We start from the raw sequence: 14,455 nt of genomic DNA on the forward strand, positions 1-14,455 counted from the left end.
TGAGATCATATTGCAGAAGCCACTGCAGAAGCTGATGTCCTCACAGGTGCAACAGCAGACACACACAGCACTGCAGATGCCTGTGCAGGTATAAAGATTATTGCAAGATGCAGGTGCCAAAACGAAGGTAGATCCAGTGGCAGCTGCTGCTGCAGATGGAGCCACTCTGGCAGATATAGATACTGTTGCAGACAGATGCAGGTAGGTTAGAGGTGTTTTTTTTCCAACTGAATCGACAGCCCTGAAGAGAGGAGAAGTGGCCAACGTGGTGCAGAGAAACCCAAAACTCTTTGGCCCTGCCTCCCCTTGCCCTTGTGTTTGCATTGATTCTGCAACAAGTCAGGAAGCATTTTAGGAAAAGTACAGTGAAAACAGAGCTGCCAATGCTATACTCACCCAAGAATGGGACATTCTTGAAGTGGTAAAATGCCTGCTGTTTTGTTTTATCCGTGGGAGGCTTTTAGGAGTTCAGTTTTGCTCTTTACTGACTGTACTTTGATTTCCTGGGATGGTGTGAAGTGGGAGCCTCTCCTCCAGCACAACCCTTCTGGGGTGGGAGAGAAGCAGCACAGCCCTCAGATAACAAAAACACACTGAAGGAGTTGCAGAGCAGTGCTCTGGGAATTGGGTTATTTCCAGAGAAATTAATATGTCAAATAGAAAAAAAAATAAGACAAAGGATGTAGGTGCTCTCAGGGTATTTGGGGTGCAGTCCATCAGACCCATTTCGGTAAAAATGAACCAGTTAAAAGACCAATTGTGAACCGAGATGGTGATTCAGTGTCATTTATTTCTGGTTTTGAAAACTCCAAAGAGCCATCTGAGCAGTTTGTTTCTCTTTCCATATTTCTAAAGAGATGCAAGGTAAGAATGAGTCACTGGTTAAAAATAAAGCCAAGCCTCTTATCTTTTTATATCCCTAAGTAGAAAGTGGGATGTGCTGCATTAATCAAGCTATGTGTAGGTTAGGTGTACTGAAGAGGGAGAATTGATGAAGCTCTCCTTTCTCTGTCGATTTTCCCTGTCTCAGGAAAGGAAGAAACAGAAACCTTTGATAAAAAACTGTTACAGGGAATATCTTCGGTGGGCTCTTACTTTCTGTGCAACCCAGGGGCCTCCTACAATGGACATTGACCTTCTGGAGCCAGTCCAGAGGAGGCCACAAAGATGATCTGAGGGCTGGAGCTCCTCTGCTCTGGAGCCAGGCTGGGAGAGCTGGGGGTGTTCATCTGGAGAAGAGAAGGCTCCAGGGAAACTTGAGAGCACCTTCCAGTGCCTTAAGAAATACTGCTTACAAGAAGGATGGGGACATCTTAGCAGTCCCTGTAGCAATAGGATAAGGGGTGATGGTTTTCCACTCTCTTCACACAGCAGGACTGAGAGGTGTAAGGCAGCCTCCAGCACAGCACTGTGGTCAGCAGGGCTAGAGGAGACCTGAAGAAGGAGCCCAGGTCTGCTGGTGTTTCAGAGCACTGCACGCAGCTGTGACTCTTTCTCTAATGAGCTGAAATAATTTATATAAAAAGAGGATCATAGACAGTTATTTTTGTAGACTTCCGGCTTTTTTCAACTGCTATAGTGCAAACCAGTGTGGCCAAAAGAGGAGCCCAAATAGTTTGTCCCTTGTTCTGTTTTCATAAGTGCCTGTGATTTCTAGTTACATTTTTGCGCATCACTGTATCTCAGGGCTGAAAAAGGTCGAAGTCATCACATTTCAACTGAGTCAGGAGAAACATGAGCTTTAAGGGGCATAAGTGACACTCCTGGTGCTACTGTTGGGTTCTGGCCTTCTCCCTCTGCAGTATTTTCATACAAAAGGCAGAAACCTAAATCACCATATGCAAGAGTTCACCTTCAAAGTAATATCACAGGCGAGCAAAGGCAGTGGAGATCTGCAGCAAAGAAAGAGCTTTTTCTTCACCTCCATATGACTCAGGAGCCAATTTTTGCCAAAACTGGGTTTTTGTCAGATAGGTGATATCAGACATATCTGACATATCTGCTGGATGTTTCAGTTCCTTGCTTACCTGTCCTTGACAAGAATCTGTCTCTTAAAATATCACATCCTCAGGAAATTTAATGGATAGGCATTTTTCTGATCCAGAAAAGGGGTGATTATTTGCTCTCTCTGTTTGTGCACACGTGCCTGTGAACAGAAGCTGGGGCGGAGGTAGATAAAGAAATCATGCCACATCATAATTAATAAGATAATGTTCTGCACTATGTAGTTAAATCACCAATACTTCCCATTGACCATTATGAATCTCAACAAAAGTTAATTAGAAAAACACAGTAGCCACAGAATAAGCTTGTCAAAGGGCATGCAGGCATTATAAAGCTCTGTTCCCCTTTGTGAGTCACAGACCCTGTAAAAATTGCAAATAACCATGCAAAGGAACAGCCTAAACATCAGCTTTGCGTATCCTAAAAAGAGGAGTATCTGACATTATTTATATTCAAGCTCTTGTGGCTGACCTTGTTAATCCAAGAGATGGTTAAGGGGAATGGAGTTAATACTGGTGGGTCATCTGCAATTACCATCTTGAATATTCCTGCTTAGACAGATCTCAGTTATGTCTTCTCAACTTCAGAATAACTGATTGAATAAACCTAAAATCAGGGCTTGGGTTGCTGCATTCTGTGCCCCAACACAGCAGCTCCATAACCAGGGTTAGTCCAGCCCTTTTCCCAGTTACTCCAGCCATCCACATCAGCAAGTTCCAGTTGCTGTATGTTCCCTGTGCCTGCAGGTAGATGCTTTGACCATAAACAGAGAACAAGGATTGGATGGGTTGAAAAAAAGAGATGGTGTTTACTATTTTTATGGGTGTAATGGTAACACAAAGATTTTACTATTATTTGAATGTGCTCCGTGTAAAGAAATGAAATAAATAAGCTCCGGAACATGAAGGGTTTTTTCACTTGGAACAATTGCATTTGTCACAAATTAATTTGATTGCTTTAAACAGTAATGTCAGGGCAATTTAGGATGTTATGGGCAAACAGGGATCTCTGGACAGCACTTTGGCTGGAGAGGATGGCAAAGATCTTGACATAGTAGACAAGATATAAAGAGATAAAGTATAAAACCTGTTTCCTGCCAGAATCTGACAAATATATTTTTAGCTATGTTAGTTTATGTTCTTAAATAAAATCTATTCCTTGATTTAAAAAAATAAATAAATAAAAGAGAGCAAAAAGAGTCTGAACTCATAGTAATTTCCTCTGCTTAGTTGAATAATTGCAATCTAATTCAACCCATAAGGACTAAGGTTTGAAAAATATCTGCTTGAAATAATGGGAGTTTTTGTTGATGTAGATTCCATGGGGGCCAGGATACTTCCCTGAGGAGGAGGGATGCAAATACTTCTGAGCATGGCTTGATTAATGCATCACTTGGGATTGAGCCCTGACTTGTCTCTACATAGAGGGTGAAGCCAAAATATGGACAAATACACACTTTGCTGAAGTCTGGAGCTATTTAAAACTCAATTGATCATTTCTGCTGGGAAAAAAATATAGGTTTCAGGGAATTGGCTTTTGAAGTGATCCATTATGATCTCTCAAGCCACTACTGCTTCTGATCAGGCAGAAATGAGCTCAAAACATGTCTGCCCAGATATTTCTAACTTGAGCAAAAGCAAGTTTAAAATTTTGAGAAGCCTTATTATTTATTTACTCAGTCACACTTTCTTTACTGATATGGAAGGTGGGTTTGTTTGATCTGCACATGCAATTTTTGGCAGGTGCCAGCAGACAGGAATAATGGGGTTTTACTGCTGACAGCCCTCTTGGCAAAGGACAAGCTTCTTACTCCCAGTTCAAGACTTCTTCTACTGGTTCAGGACTCTTCTGTGCAGTGTGGATGGCAGTGCTCAACAGTGGCCCTGCTTGGGGGGGGGGGGAAGGGGAAATACTCCAAAATAAAATTCTGATTTACAAACTAAAAGGCAAAGAAATTAAAAAAAAAAATCAAACCAAACAACCAAATGAAAAACAACAACACACACCCCTCAAAAAAAAAAAAAAAGCAAACACAACAACAACAAAAACAAACCCCAACCCTTAAAACTGCCATAACAGCCCCATCAAAACAAACCATATTCTGATTTTCAAAGAAAACTTGAGAAATTGCCTAAACTAGAAGCTATTGAGGGACATAAAGTAGTCAAGTAAAAAGCAATTCCAGGTAATCTCTGGCCACTCCTGCTGGTATGAAGTAATTCAGTGTCTTGGTTAATGCAGCAGATGATGAACGGGGGCAGCTGGACCAGACCATGATAATTTCAGCTAATTCTATTATGGAGAGGGGAACAAGAGGCCTAATCTCCAGCAGGAAGGGCAGCTGAGGGAACTCATCTATCCCCATAAGCACCCCCAGAACTTTACTGGGATGCCCTAAGGAAGCAGAGGGGCTCAGGACCAGGGGGAAAGTGTCAGCTTTGTGCTGTGCATCCATATGCCAGAGCAGAGATCTGAGCACCAGCTGAGGATGGAGACACAGAATGACAGAAAACTCTGAGATTAGTTAAAAATGGAAGCGACACAGAGCTGTGATAACTGGGCATCTCATGGCAGGTGCTTCCATCTGGCAGTAGTTCTTAGTGTAGGTCGGGAGGACAATCTGACACGCACATTTCTGGGCCAACAGGCACATGGGAAAAGACCTGGGCCTCGGCTTAGCCCCATGAAACCTCTTGTTTCCTCCTGCCAAATGCCTGCAAAACCTCCCAAGAGGGAGAGGCAAAATGATTTATAGCTGAGTTTCGACGTGCATGCATGAGAGGGACTAAGAAGTAGTACTGCCTCCCAGAGAGGAAGTGGTGGAACTGTGCTTTCCTTGTTTCATATTTTAAGAGAAGGCAAGGAGATAGGGGGATGTTTGGAATAGTCAGGCCTGTTTGAAAGCCCAGAGCCATGCTGCACCACCTGCCTGAGGCAGCCAGAGAGACGTGGTGAAATAATCCAACCATTTGGTGAGGTCCAGAACGACCAGACCTCATTGTCATCACATCATTCCTCTCCTCCTCTCTCTGTATGCACATACCTGTCTGTACATACACAAAGTGTGTGTATAAAAACACTGAACACTTAACCCCTCAAATTTCATACCAAATTAATAGAATCTCCCTGTTTGGGTGGGTTATCCTGTAATTCCCACTTCTTTCATGAAACATCTCTTGCTGGTGGGCGTGACAGGCAGAAATCTGAGACACCAAGGTGCTGGTACCTTTGGGGACTGACACCAGCAAAACAGCTGCTAATGAGCTCCAGGGGAAAGCCTTTATTGTAAAATAAATTAACTGATGGATATCACAAACTGAAAAGATTAAAACCTACCTGATCTGTGAAATTTTTATCCCTCATTCAAACAATGATCCTTGACTGCTCATGAAACCTTCTCAGCAGTATCAGTTTATCAGCAGCTGGCTGCAAACCAGGCACAGACTCCTCAGGGGTTGGAGTGAGCCTTTGAACAGGTATTTGGACTCTGATCCAGCCATACCCTGCAGCCCTACTAATGACCTTGAGAGAGGACAAGGCCTAAATACTAATAATCAGGGTTTCCTAGGCCCATGGCTTTCTCCCAGATGGTCATTAATCCCCAGAAAATGTGTACTGGTCTCAGTTGTTAATGCCTAATTAACCCCATAATGGCAACATCTCTGCCATAGCTACAAGCTTTCTATTCCCCCTTGAATGCACTGAAGACTCCAACACTGCCCAGTCAAGGCACACGCTTTCCAAGAGGCACAGCAGCCTATCAATTACACCCCAATTACTGGGGAAAAAGATCCCTGTGGAGTATAGATATGTCAGATGACACTCTGTGCAGCTGCAGAAAATTCCTTAGCCATTAAAAACCTGCTGATCCCAGGACTGTGTGTGCATTCCAGATCCCTGTAGCACTGCTCCCGTGGAAGTTGCAATGCAGGGGAGGGCTGTCAGCTCTGGGAAAACTTCTTGCAAAATACACTTTCCCAGGATTTCCTTCAGCTCCAACAATCAGAGCAGCAAAGAGCAACTGTGACTAAGTAGTTCATAAAATTATTTTCTTGTCACCAGCAGTAGGTGACTCAAGTCTTACCCCCTGCATCCATGATGACTGTTGGGAATTACCAAATCCTTCTGGCTATGGCACACAGCACAGGCTTCACATCATCTTTATTCAGCCTCGTGGAGGGCTATTTTGAGCCCCATTGTAAGAGGGAAGGAGCTAAAGCAAAGGGGGGATTTTAATCCTCCCTCATTTTGCGTGCCAAGGTCAAATAATCTGGTAGGATGTAGGTGACCCTCCCACTGCTCCTCACATGGAGGAAACAACCCCTGCACCTCTGGCAGTGAGGTGTTAAGCTGATGCCAGCTCCTCCAGACCTGCTTGTTAAGTTTTTCTGTCTTAGGCAGTTCCTTCTTCAGCAATGCCTACCTTATTCCTGGTCTGCAAAAACAAGTTATCACCTTCCCTCCTGTGCTTTCCACAGTTGTTCAGCAGAGTGGGAAGTGCATTTCCCTCCAACTAAATTGTGTATTTCCAAGCTACAAACTGCTTGGAGCAAACAGATTTAGATAAGAAGGGAGAGCTGTCTCTCTGTCACTTGTTTCCTACAAATAGCCTGAACTTAATTAATTCTGGCCTGAATTTTGGAAGCTCATCCATCCTGGCTGAGTTACACCTCTCTTTATTGCCTTCTCTATTTCATTATTTCTTGTCCTCTTGAAATCTCTCTGAGAGCTGCAGGGCTGATGCTCCTTGCTCACATGGGCTGCCTGCAGCACGACCCCGGAGCTGAGTGGCTGGGAAAGGATGCAGGAACTGTTCCAGTCACGCTGTAAAATTAAACAATCAACTCAAAATTGGCCAAGAGACAATTTCTCTCCTGAAGATAGAGTCTAAATATACACTGTTCCTATTTCTCCCTCCAGTACAGAATTTGGGGTAAACGTCCTAAAAACATGCAACAAGTTGTTCTGGCCAGCTTGATCCCTGATTGCCCTTTTGGGCTTTCTGGGCATATTTTGTAGGTAGAATAAGAAGCTCTTAAACTCTGTGTTCAAGGCCACAGCAACTTTCAAGACAATCTTGATACATAACAAAGAGAAGGGTCAGGAATCCACATGGATCCTATTAATCCTTTGCCAGTACTATTTACCTCAGCCCTTTTTTTGGTGGTTTGGGGTTTTTTTCTTTGTTTTTTGGTTTGGGGTTTTATTCTGTTCAAGGGAAATAGCAGCTCTAGCAACTGTAATTGCTACACAGATGGACTTGAATAGCAAAGCTGAAAACTGAAGAGATCTCTCTCTCTCGTTTTCCTCCTCCTTTTTTCCCTCCCCCTCCAACCAGAGTGATCTGAGCATTTGTGCTAATTCATCAGCTGATTCAACACTTTTGCTTGGAAATTTTGTTGCAGATGATAGAGGTCACCTTAAGTAAACTGCCAGATTCCCTCTGATAAAAAGCTGAGAATGGAGACAACAGCTCCCTTTAGGGACTAGGATTTGTTTTCTTTAATGCTATTTGTATTTTGATGAGGTGGGGGTTTATTTTTGATTTTTTTTTGATTTGCTTGTTTGGGGTTTTTTAATTTCTTTTGACAATCTGTGCTTAGAGGCTTCAACCAAAGAGGAATACACACATCACTGAGCAATAGTATGTTAAATTCTAATCCTCACAGCTGTGATAGACAGGGAAAGAACACTCAACATGTTATTGCTGTCTACATTAAGTGTGTTGGTGCTGACAGACGGTTTCTTGAGAATTTACTGTGGTTGTTGTGCTAAAGAGAAGGGAGAAACTTCTCCTAAAACCCCCTTTGGGTATTTCCAAGGTAATCATGCACTTCCTTTTTCACTCCAGAATGAGTTTTAATACTTTGAAATAGAATAGGTTTTTTGCTAACATAGGCTACATATCCTGAATAGCCTGGAGGATTTTAAGTTCATTTTCACCTAGCCATGAATTTCCCCTGATCCACTTGTTCATCTTATTTGTATGAGCTTCAGCAGAACAGGTTTGAAAATGATTTGGCTAAAGTTCAGACCTATTCAGGTCTGTCAGCTGTACCTGAACCCTACCTGAGGGCAAAATACCCACGTTCCAAGGCATCACCCCCACAGCAAGCCACACTAGCAAATCAAACTCCTGCAATTTGGACATCCAGGGAGAAACTGCAGAGCTTTTCTCCCAGGTGAGCTGAGGAACTCTTGATAAAATGGTGTGGTGGGTTGCCTGTGGCTGGACATCAGGTGTCCTCCCAGCCACTTCATCCCTGCCCTTCCCAGCTGGACAGATATTGCACTCCGGGTTAAGCTCTGAACTGCCCAGAGCAGTTGCATTTTTTTATTTAAGACGTTTTAAAAACCTTTTGGTTCGTTATTAACCTCTAATTAATGTCTGGAGAAAAAGTCGCACACTCTTCTCTAAGAGAAATTCTTTCTAATTTAGTGAGAAAAATAAGATATTTTGGCAGAAGGTTTTTACAGGAGTAAAATACAACCAAGAAAAAAAAGCCTTTCACTGAAACATTCAGCACAAAGATCCATTCCACAGGAAACACCCACTAAAACAATCCATATACCAGCTTTAGTAAAACACAGTTCATTGGTTTTAAGTTACCCACAAGAGAAGGAAAAGAGTAAAAGAAAGCAACAGACAAAGGTGGGGTAAAACTGTCTCTTTCTTTATTCCTGCCCTCTTTTTCCCTTGTCTTTCAAAAGATCAAGTAGTGTATAAACATTGTTTTGGTTGTTACAGCCACCTCTGGGAGTCACACGTTTGCTCCTCCTGCCACTGCTCTCCTGCCTGCTCCATGTTCTTATACTGAAATGACTTCTCCTTTTTGATAATCCTCCCAGGAAAGCTTTGGGTCTTTGAGTAATTTCTCATCCCACTGTCTCCTGCGTAATGACCTCCACACCCTCTCTTTCCTGTGCTCTTGTCTCAGGTCTGATCATGCTCACCTTCAGCTGGAAATGCCCCAAGGCTAGGGAGTATGTGGAAATATGCATGATTAAATCCCATTACTCTGAAGAAATTACAGTTAATAACGTTCTTAAGAAGCCAGGCAAGTGTGTATTGAATCAATGATGCTATAGGGTGAAGAAAAACTTATAGTATGACATTTTTGCCTTTAAAATATCACTCTCAAATGAAGCTTTTGTCCAAAACTGGATAAATTCCTTACAATCTTCTGTTTGCTTTTATTCTAAAATAAAAATAAAAATCTCTGCTTGTGGAAAGCTGCCACATGAGAGTCTTTAATACAGAAGAACACTGTAAACTGTGCTTGAAACAATAAAATATAAGTGCCATGTTTGGGATAAAACGATTGGGTCAAGAGCAATACCTACACACAACTGACACCATCATCGATCTAAGGCAGCCTACCTGGGGCAGTCAATATTCCCTTGGTCATTGGCAGGACAGATGTAACCATCTGAGAGAAGAGCATTAAGCCATAGGTCAAAAGTTTTAACAAAACACTTGGAAGGCTCCTGGTGTGTTGGGAAAAAAGCATGTCCTCATCACGCTTGGCGAGGATTCACCTCAGTGACTCTGCTGTCATAAAATACCTGGCACCCACAGACTTTTTTTTCCTGGGAATTTTTTTTAATGACTAAATACTTGGAGGAATGATTTGTCACCTGAACATACAATTAAACCCATTTACAGTAACGCAAGACCTACTGGATTTCAACAAAGTAGGTGTGGAGGCTTCTTTGCTTCAATGCAGCTGTTGCTCACTGGTCAGGTCCTCCCACTCTGCTGAGCCCTGGCTCTTCACCTGCTTTCCCTCTGTGATGGCAGCTGCACCTTCTGTGCCTGAGCATCCAACTCCAGGGTTTGTCCTCTCTGATGTTTGGCAACAAGGATATCAACAACAGTCTTCTTTGCCTCAGTCTTTCTTCTTTGCCTCACTCTTTAATATCAAGACTAGTTGTCCTCAGGATACCCAGCCCCCAGGGCTAGAAGTTGGGGATGGGGAGCTGAGTGAAGCCCCCATGAGATGGTTACTGACCTGCTATGCCAGTTAGGGTCTATGAGTCCCAGTGGGATCCACCCTGGAGCAACGAGGCAGTCAGTGAAAGAACTTGCCAAACCACCATCAGCCATCTACCAGCAGTGCTGCTTAACTGGAGAAGTTTAAGGTACCCAGTTACCAAGGGAAATAGGTGAGATCCCACCACCAGTCACTCCATTTTGTAGATTTCCTAATTACTGCCCAAGTTCTTGGGCCCCCCCAATCCACAGTCTTCTCTCTCTCTCTCTTTTCTCCTGGTGTACCATCAGCACAAGGAGGAAGGGACAGAAGGCAGTGTGAGAACTGGCTGCCTCATCGCACGGAGGGACAATCCAGCTCCCAGCACTGCAGAAGCTTTAAAAACACGGCTTAGACCACATGCTCAAGGCCAAAAGGTCTGACTGCAGAGAACACAACCAGCAATTCCCCCTGTGCTGCCCAAGCAAAGTGCTGACAGTGTATTCCAAAATCTCGTGGTGATTCTGCAGGAAAGCGCGTCGGGCTCGAGTTGCCTTGCTGGCCCAGCTACTCCTGCTGATCCAGTGACAAGGAGACAGAAAACCTGCAGAAAACAGGTGTTCCCTGAGATATTATACATAGCCTGGTGTGGTGACAAAGAGGATGTCATGCAGTGAAGGGTTTGAAGTGGGAATATGAGGAATGTAAACACGTAAGAGAAAGAATTATGGCAGGAGTTGAACTGAGGGCTTGGATGACAAAGCTCTAGTGAAAGAGGTTGTGGTCAGCAGTGAGTCTTGGATGTAAAGGTGGGGTTGGGCCCTTTAAAGTGTTACCGGACAGGCAAGAAGCACAAGGGAAAAAAAATTGAAAAAAATTGAAAATTGAAAAAAAATTGAATAGAAGAGAAATTCAATCCCCAAGTACAGCTGTACAGGTCAATCTTACTGGAAACATCATCTCTCTGCCAGGTGTGGAGAAGGAGGAAAGGGCAACCTCCTCATCTGGTTCTCAAAACACTCTGGTTTCACTCATTCTTTGTTTATATAGACTGTAAATAGTTCAATACAGACTCTTGAAGTAGGGGAATGAGGAGGCCATGTTATGAAGTCTCATTGAGATGTCTTGAAGGGTACCTCACAGATCTGTTTTCTAATTGATTTTCTTAGTTCTCACTCTGACCTCAGTTGTTCTTACTGGAAAATTGCCCTGTAATCAGAGCCTGCTGCAGAACTAGGTGGAAAAGCTGCAGAAAATCATCCCTTTCTCCTGCTGTTTATTTTACCAGCATCTGGGGACACGTGGAAGTTTCAGTTCTGTCCACACTGAATCACAGGCATAGACAAACCTGTAACAGGACTGTGCAGAACTGTCCATAGACAGCTCTAGGGAGCTTGGAGCTGACAATGGATCTGTGTGCTTACAGAAGCAGTAAAAAACTACTCTTCATTTCAACCCACAAGTGTTCTATTTGCATGGAAAATTTTGGCACGTGGCAAGTGTTCAGCCCATGTAATAAATACAGCTCACATTCCAATTTTTTGTATTTTGTCCTAACCTTGCATATAAAAGACATGGGGGTTATATTTTTTTCAATCATTTTGTCTCCTTCAACATTTCCTTCAGAGCGACGTTGAAGCAGGAATATCTTCAGCATGAAAACCAGTCTCAGCTCTTTTCTAATAAATACACCATCCTAGAGACTGCAACCTTCTGATCAGTACCTTACGAGCCAGCAGAACAACTCGAGTTAATTAATTACAGCTCCTGTATATATTAGTTTGTTAAGCATGTCATCATCATCATCATCATCATCATGGCCAGGCTTCGCCCACGAGGATTTGGGGAGGGCTCTACCCACGTTTGTTACAAGCACACTGGTGGCTGAAAAGGCCAATTTGAGATAGACAAGTCCAGTTGCAAAAGGCACAGCGGAGACTCTTTAGGTGGTATTGAGAGGACACAGTTCTTTCTGCGTTGTCTTTTTGTGTATGAGTCCTCTAAAGGTAGAAATCCTCCTGTCTTTGCTTCATCTTCCAAGCTTTGGGTGGGCAATCCACTCTCCTCTCTCCTTCCCACACTGCCACCGCAGTATTTTCTTTGTGTTCAACTGGTGCTGCAGCATCAGGGTAACAGCCACAGGCCTGTGAGTAATTCAGTTAGGGGATATCCTGGCTTGACTCAGCTGGAAAGAAGCTGTGCAGAACAAGATAAAGGAATTAAGTGTGCCAGGCTCAGGATAATGCTCTTTCCTGTTAGGTGAACAGGCTGGCTGGCAAGAGCTGTTGAAGCCCAACAAGCTGGGAGTCCCCAGCCTAAGGTGCCACTTGGCTGGTGGCCAGAGCTCAGCTCTGTGCACGGAGGCAGACTGGCTGATTTGGCAATCTGGGGGGCCAGTGTGGGGTGGTGGGGGCAGCAGGTTTCTACACAGTGCAAGCGGAAAGAATTAAAAGTGCTGCCTGAGGGTGCCTTTAACAGGGATATCATCACAGGTGGGTGATTCTGCCTAACTGTGGGGAAGCAGCAAAGTGGGAGGTGTTCCCCAGAGAGGCTGGGAGTACCTGAGCCAAGGTATGGGAGACTGGACCTTCCACTGGGATGCTGGGCTCCTCCCAGCTGGCCTTCTGTTAACGGAGGCTGCTCACAGATGCCCACAGGAGAGGCTGTAAGGGCAGCCTGTGCCCCAGAGACCCTCCTTCTGTCAAAACACAAAGCACCCAGAATCCAGAACCATTCCCAGAAATTAATATATACTTCTGTGTGAAAGAGGTTATACTTCATAGCTGTTACATGGCTATCCATATAGATATCGAGCTATATAAACAGTAATTATCTCTATCAAACATTCAAATAATCATTATGTAGTTTTGTTATCTGGAGACTTTTACACAAATGCCAAGCACACAGTTCAGGGCTTTCTTACCTGCAGTTTGTATTTCTGACAAGGATATGACTCACCTTTTCCACAAAAGACAAAATGTACTTACCAGCCACCCTCAGAAACAAATTTCCTCTGTGATAAGAGGGGCTCTTTCGTGCTTCTGAAGAAGAATAACCCCTTCCCTGCACAGGTATGGAGGTGGGATGTGCAGGACATGTCGTGAAGAGCACAGGAGCTGGTGTCCCAGTGACAAACCCCCAGTCCTCCAGTGACAGCTCATTTGGGGGTGTGATGCAATAGAAGAAGCTACACTGAGTTACATAATTTCCTTTAGGCTGGTTTAGTTTTTAGTGAAATGTTGTGACACCTTGCAAGTTCATGTGCTTTTATCTCGTTATGTGGAACCAGAAGACAGTAACTCCCCTCTTCCTGAAATTGCAATAATTAAGGAGCAAAATAAAGCACTTCCCCAGCCATGTTGGCTCCTGTATATCATGCAGACAGGAGTTTACCCATGTCAAAAAGATTATTCAAGTTATTCAAATACAGAACTGTTTGCAGAAATTAGCCTGAAATATTCCTAGATACGTATTCAACTTGATGATTCCAGTTGGTTTGTTTAGTTTTTCTTAATGTTTATTTCTTTGCTCTGAAATATATTGTCAAGCACTGGCACAGGCTGCCCAGGGCAGTGGTGGAGTCACTGTCCCTGCAGGGATTTAAGATGTGTAGATGTGGAAGTTGGTGGGCTTGGCAGTTCTAGGGGAATGGTTGGACTCGATAATATTAAGGGTCTTTTCCAACCTAAATGATCCTATGATTCTATTCTCAGAATACATTGTCATTTTAAAGATGTTACACAGCAGCACACAATCAGCTGGTCAAGTAAAATGTTAGGTTTAGTCTTCTTTCCATAAAAATGCCTTCAGGAACAATGTGACATTACTGCTCACTAGTGAGCAGGGGAAGACAGGAAGAGAGAAGAGCTCGGGAAGATAGGAAAGAAACAGAGGTTGTCAGAACAAAACAAATGGGTGAAATACTGAGAAATGCTATACTCTTAAAAACCAACAGCCATAGGCACAATGGCATTAAAAATACAGCCAGTTTTGGTGACATGGTGCATATGTGGAGCATCTTTTTCAAGAGTGACAGATGTGGGATATATATGGGATATATGGAAGCTGTGCTTGGATGGAAACATGCTCATTATGTTCTTGGCATGATATATGACCTGGGCTTTCATTTATGGTGGCACCGTGTCAGCAGACCTTCTGATTGCAATAATGTGCTGTAATTACCACATAATTTGCATTCATTACCCCCGACAAGAATTGCAAGTATCCCAGTCAAGCACAGGACCATTAACACTTCTTATATCAGTATTACATGTTGAAGTTACCAGGCTTTCTCCCTGACAGGGTGATCGGGGTTGTGGTTCTTCGGATCAGGCTCTCTCTGGCTTCTTCCCCTCCAAATCTTTTTCTAGATCTGGTATGAAAGATATAACTCGTGCTTTGGCCAGTCTACAGTTTTTCCTGATAGAAGAAGAAAGCAGAAGTCTAATTCTATTTTTTGTTTATATTTTTGCTAAGTT

General features: G+C 43.4%; 1 long non-coding RNA gene across 1 annotated transcript; it reads right to left on the reverse strand.

Annotated features, from left to right (window-relative positions):
- Positions 1-8,657: 8,657 nt before the first annotated feature.
- On the reverse strand, positions 8,658-13,535 carry LOC120322640. The gene is made up of 2 exons (XR_005562452.1): positions 12,539-13,535; positions 8,658-12,173 (listed from the first exon to the last, which is right to left on the reverse strand). It is a non-coding gene; the product is annotated as an uncharacterized LOC120322640 (long non-coding RNA).
- Between the last annotated feature and the right edge of the window lie 920 nt (positions 13,536-14,455).

Source organism: Pipra filicauda, unplaced genomic scaffold (genome assembly GCF_003945595.2).
Source record: "Pipra filicauda isolate LSUMZ 115617 unplaced genomic scaffold, ASM394559v2 scaffold102_size2360937_pilon, whole genome shotgun sequence".
NCBI classification, from domain to species: Eukaryota; Metazoa; Chordata; class Aves; order Passeriformes; family Pipridae; genus Pipra; species Pipra filicauda.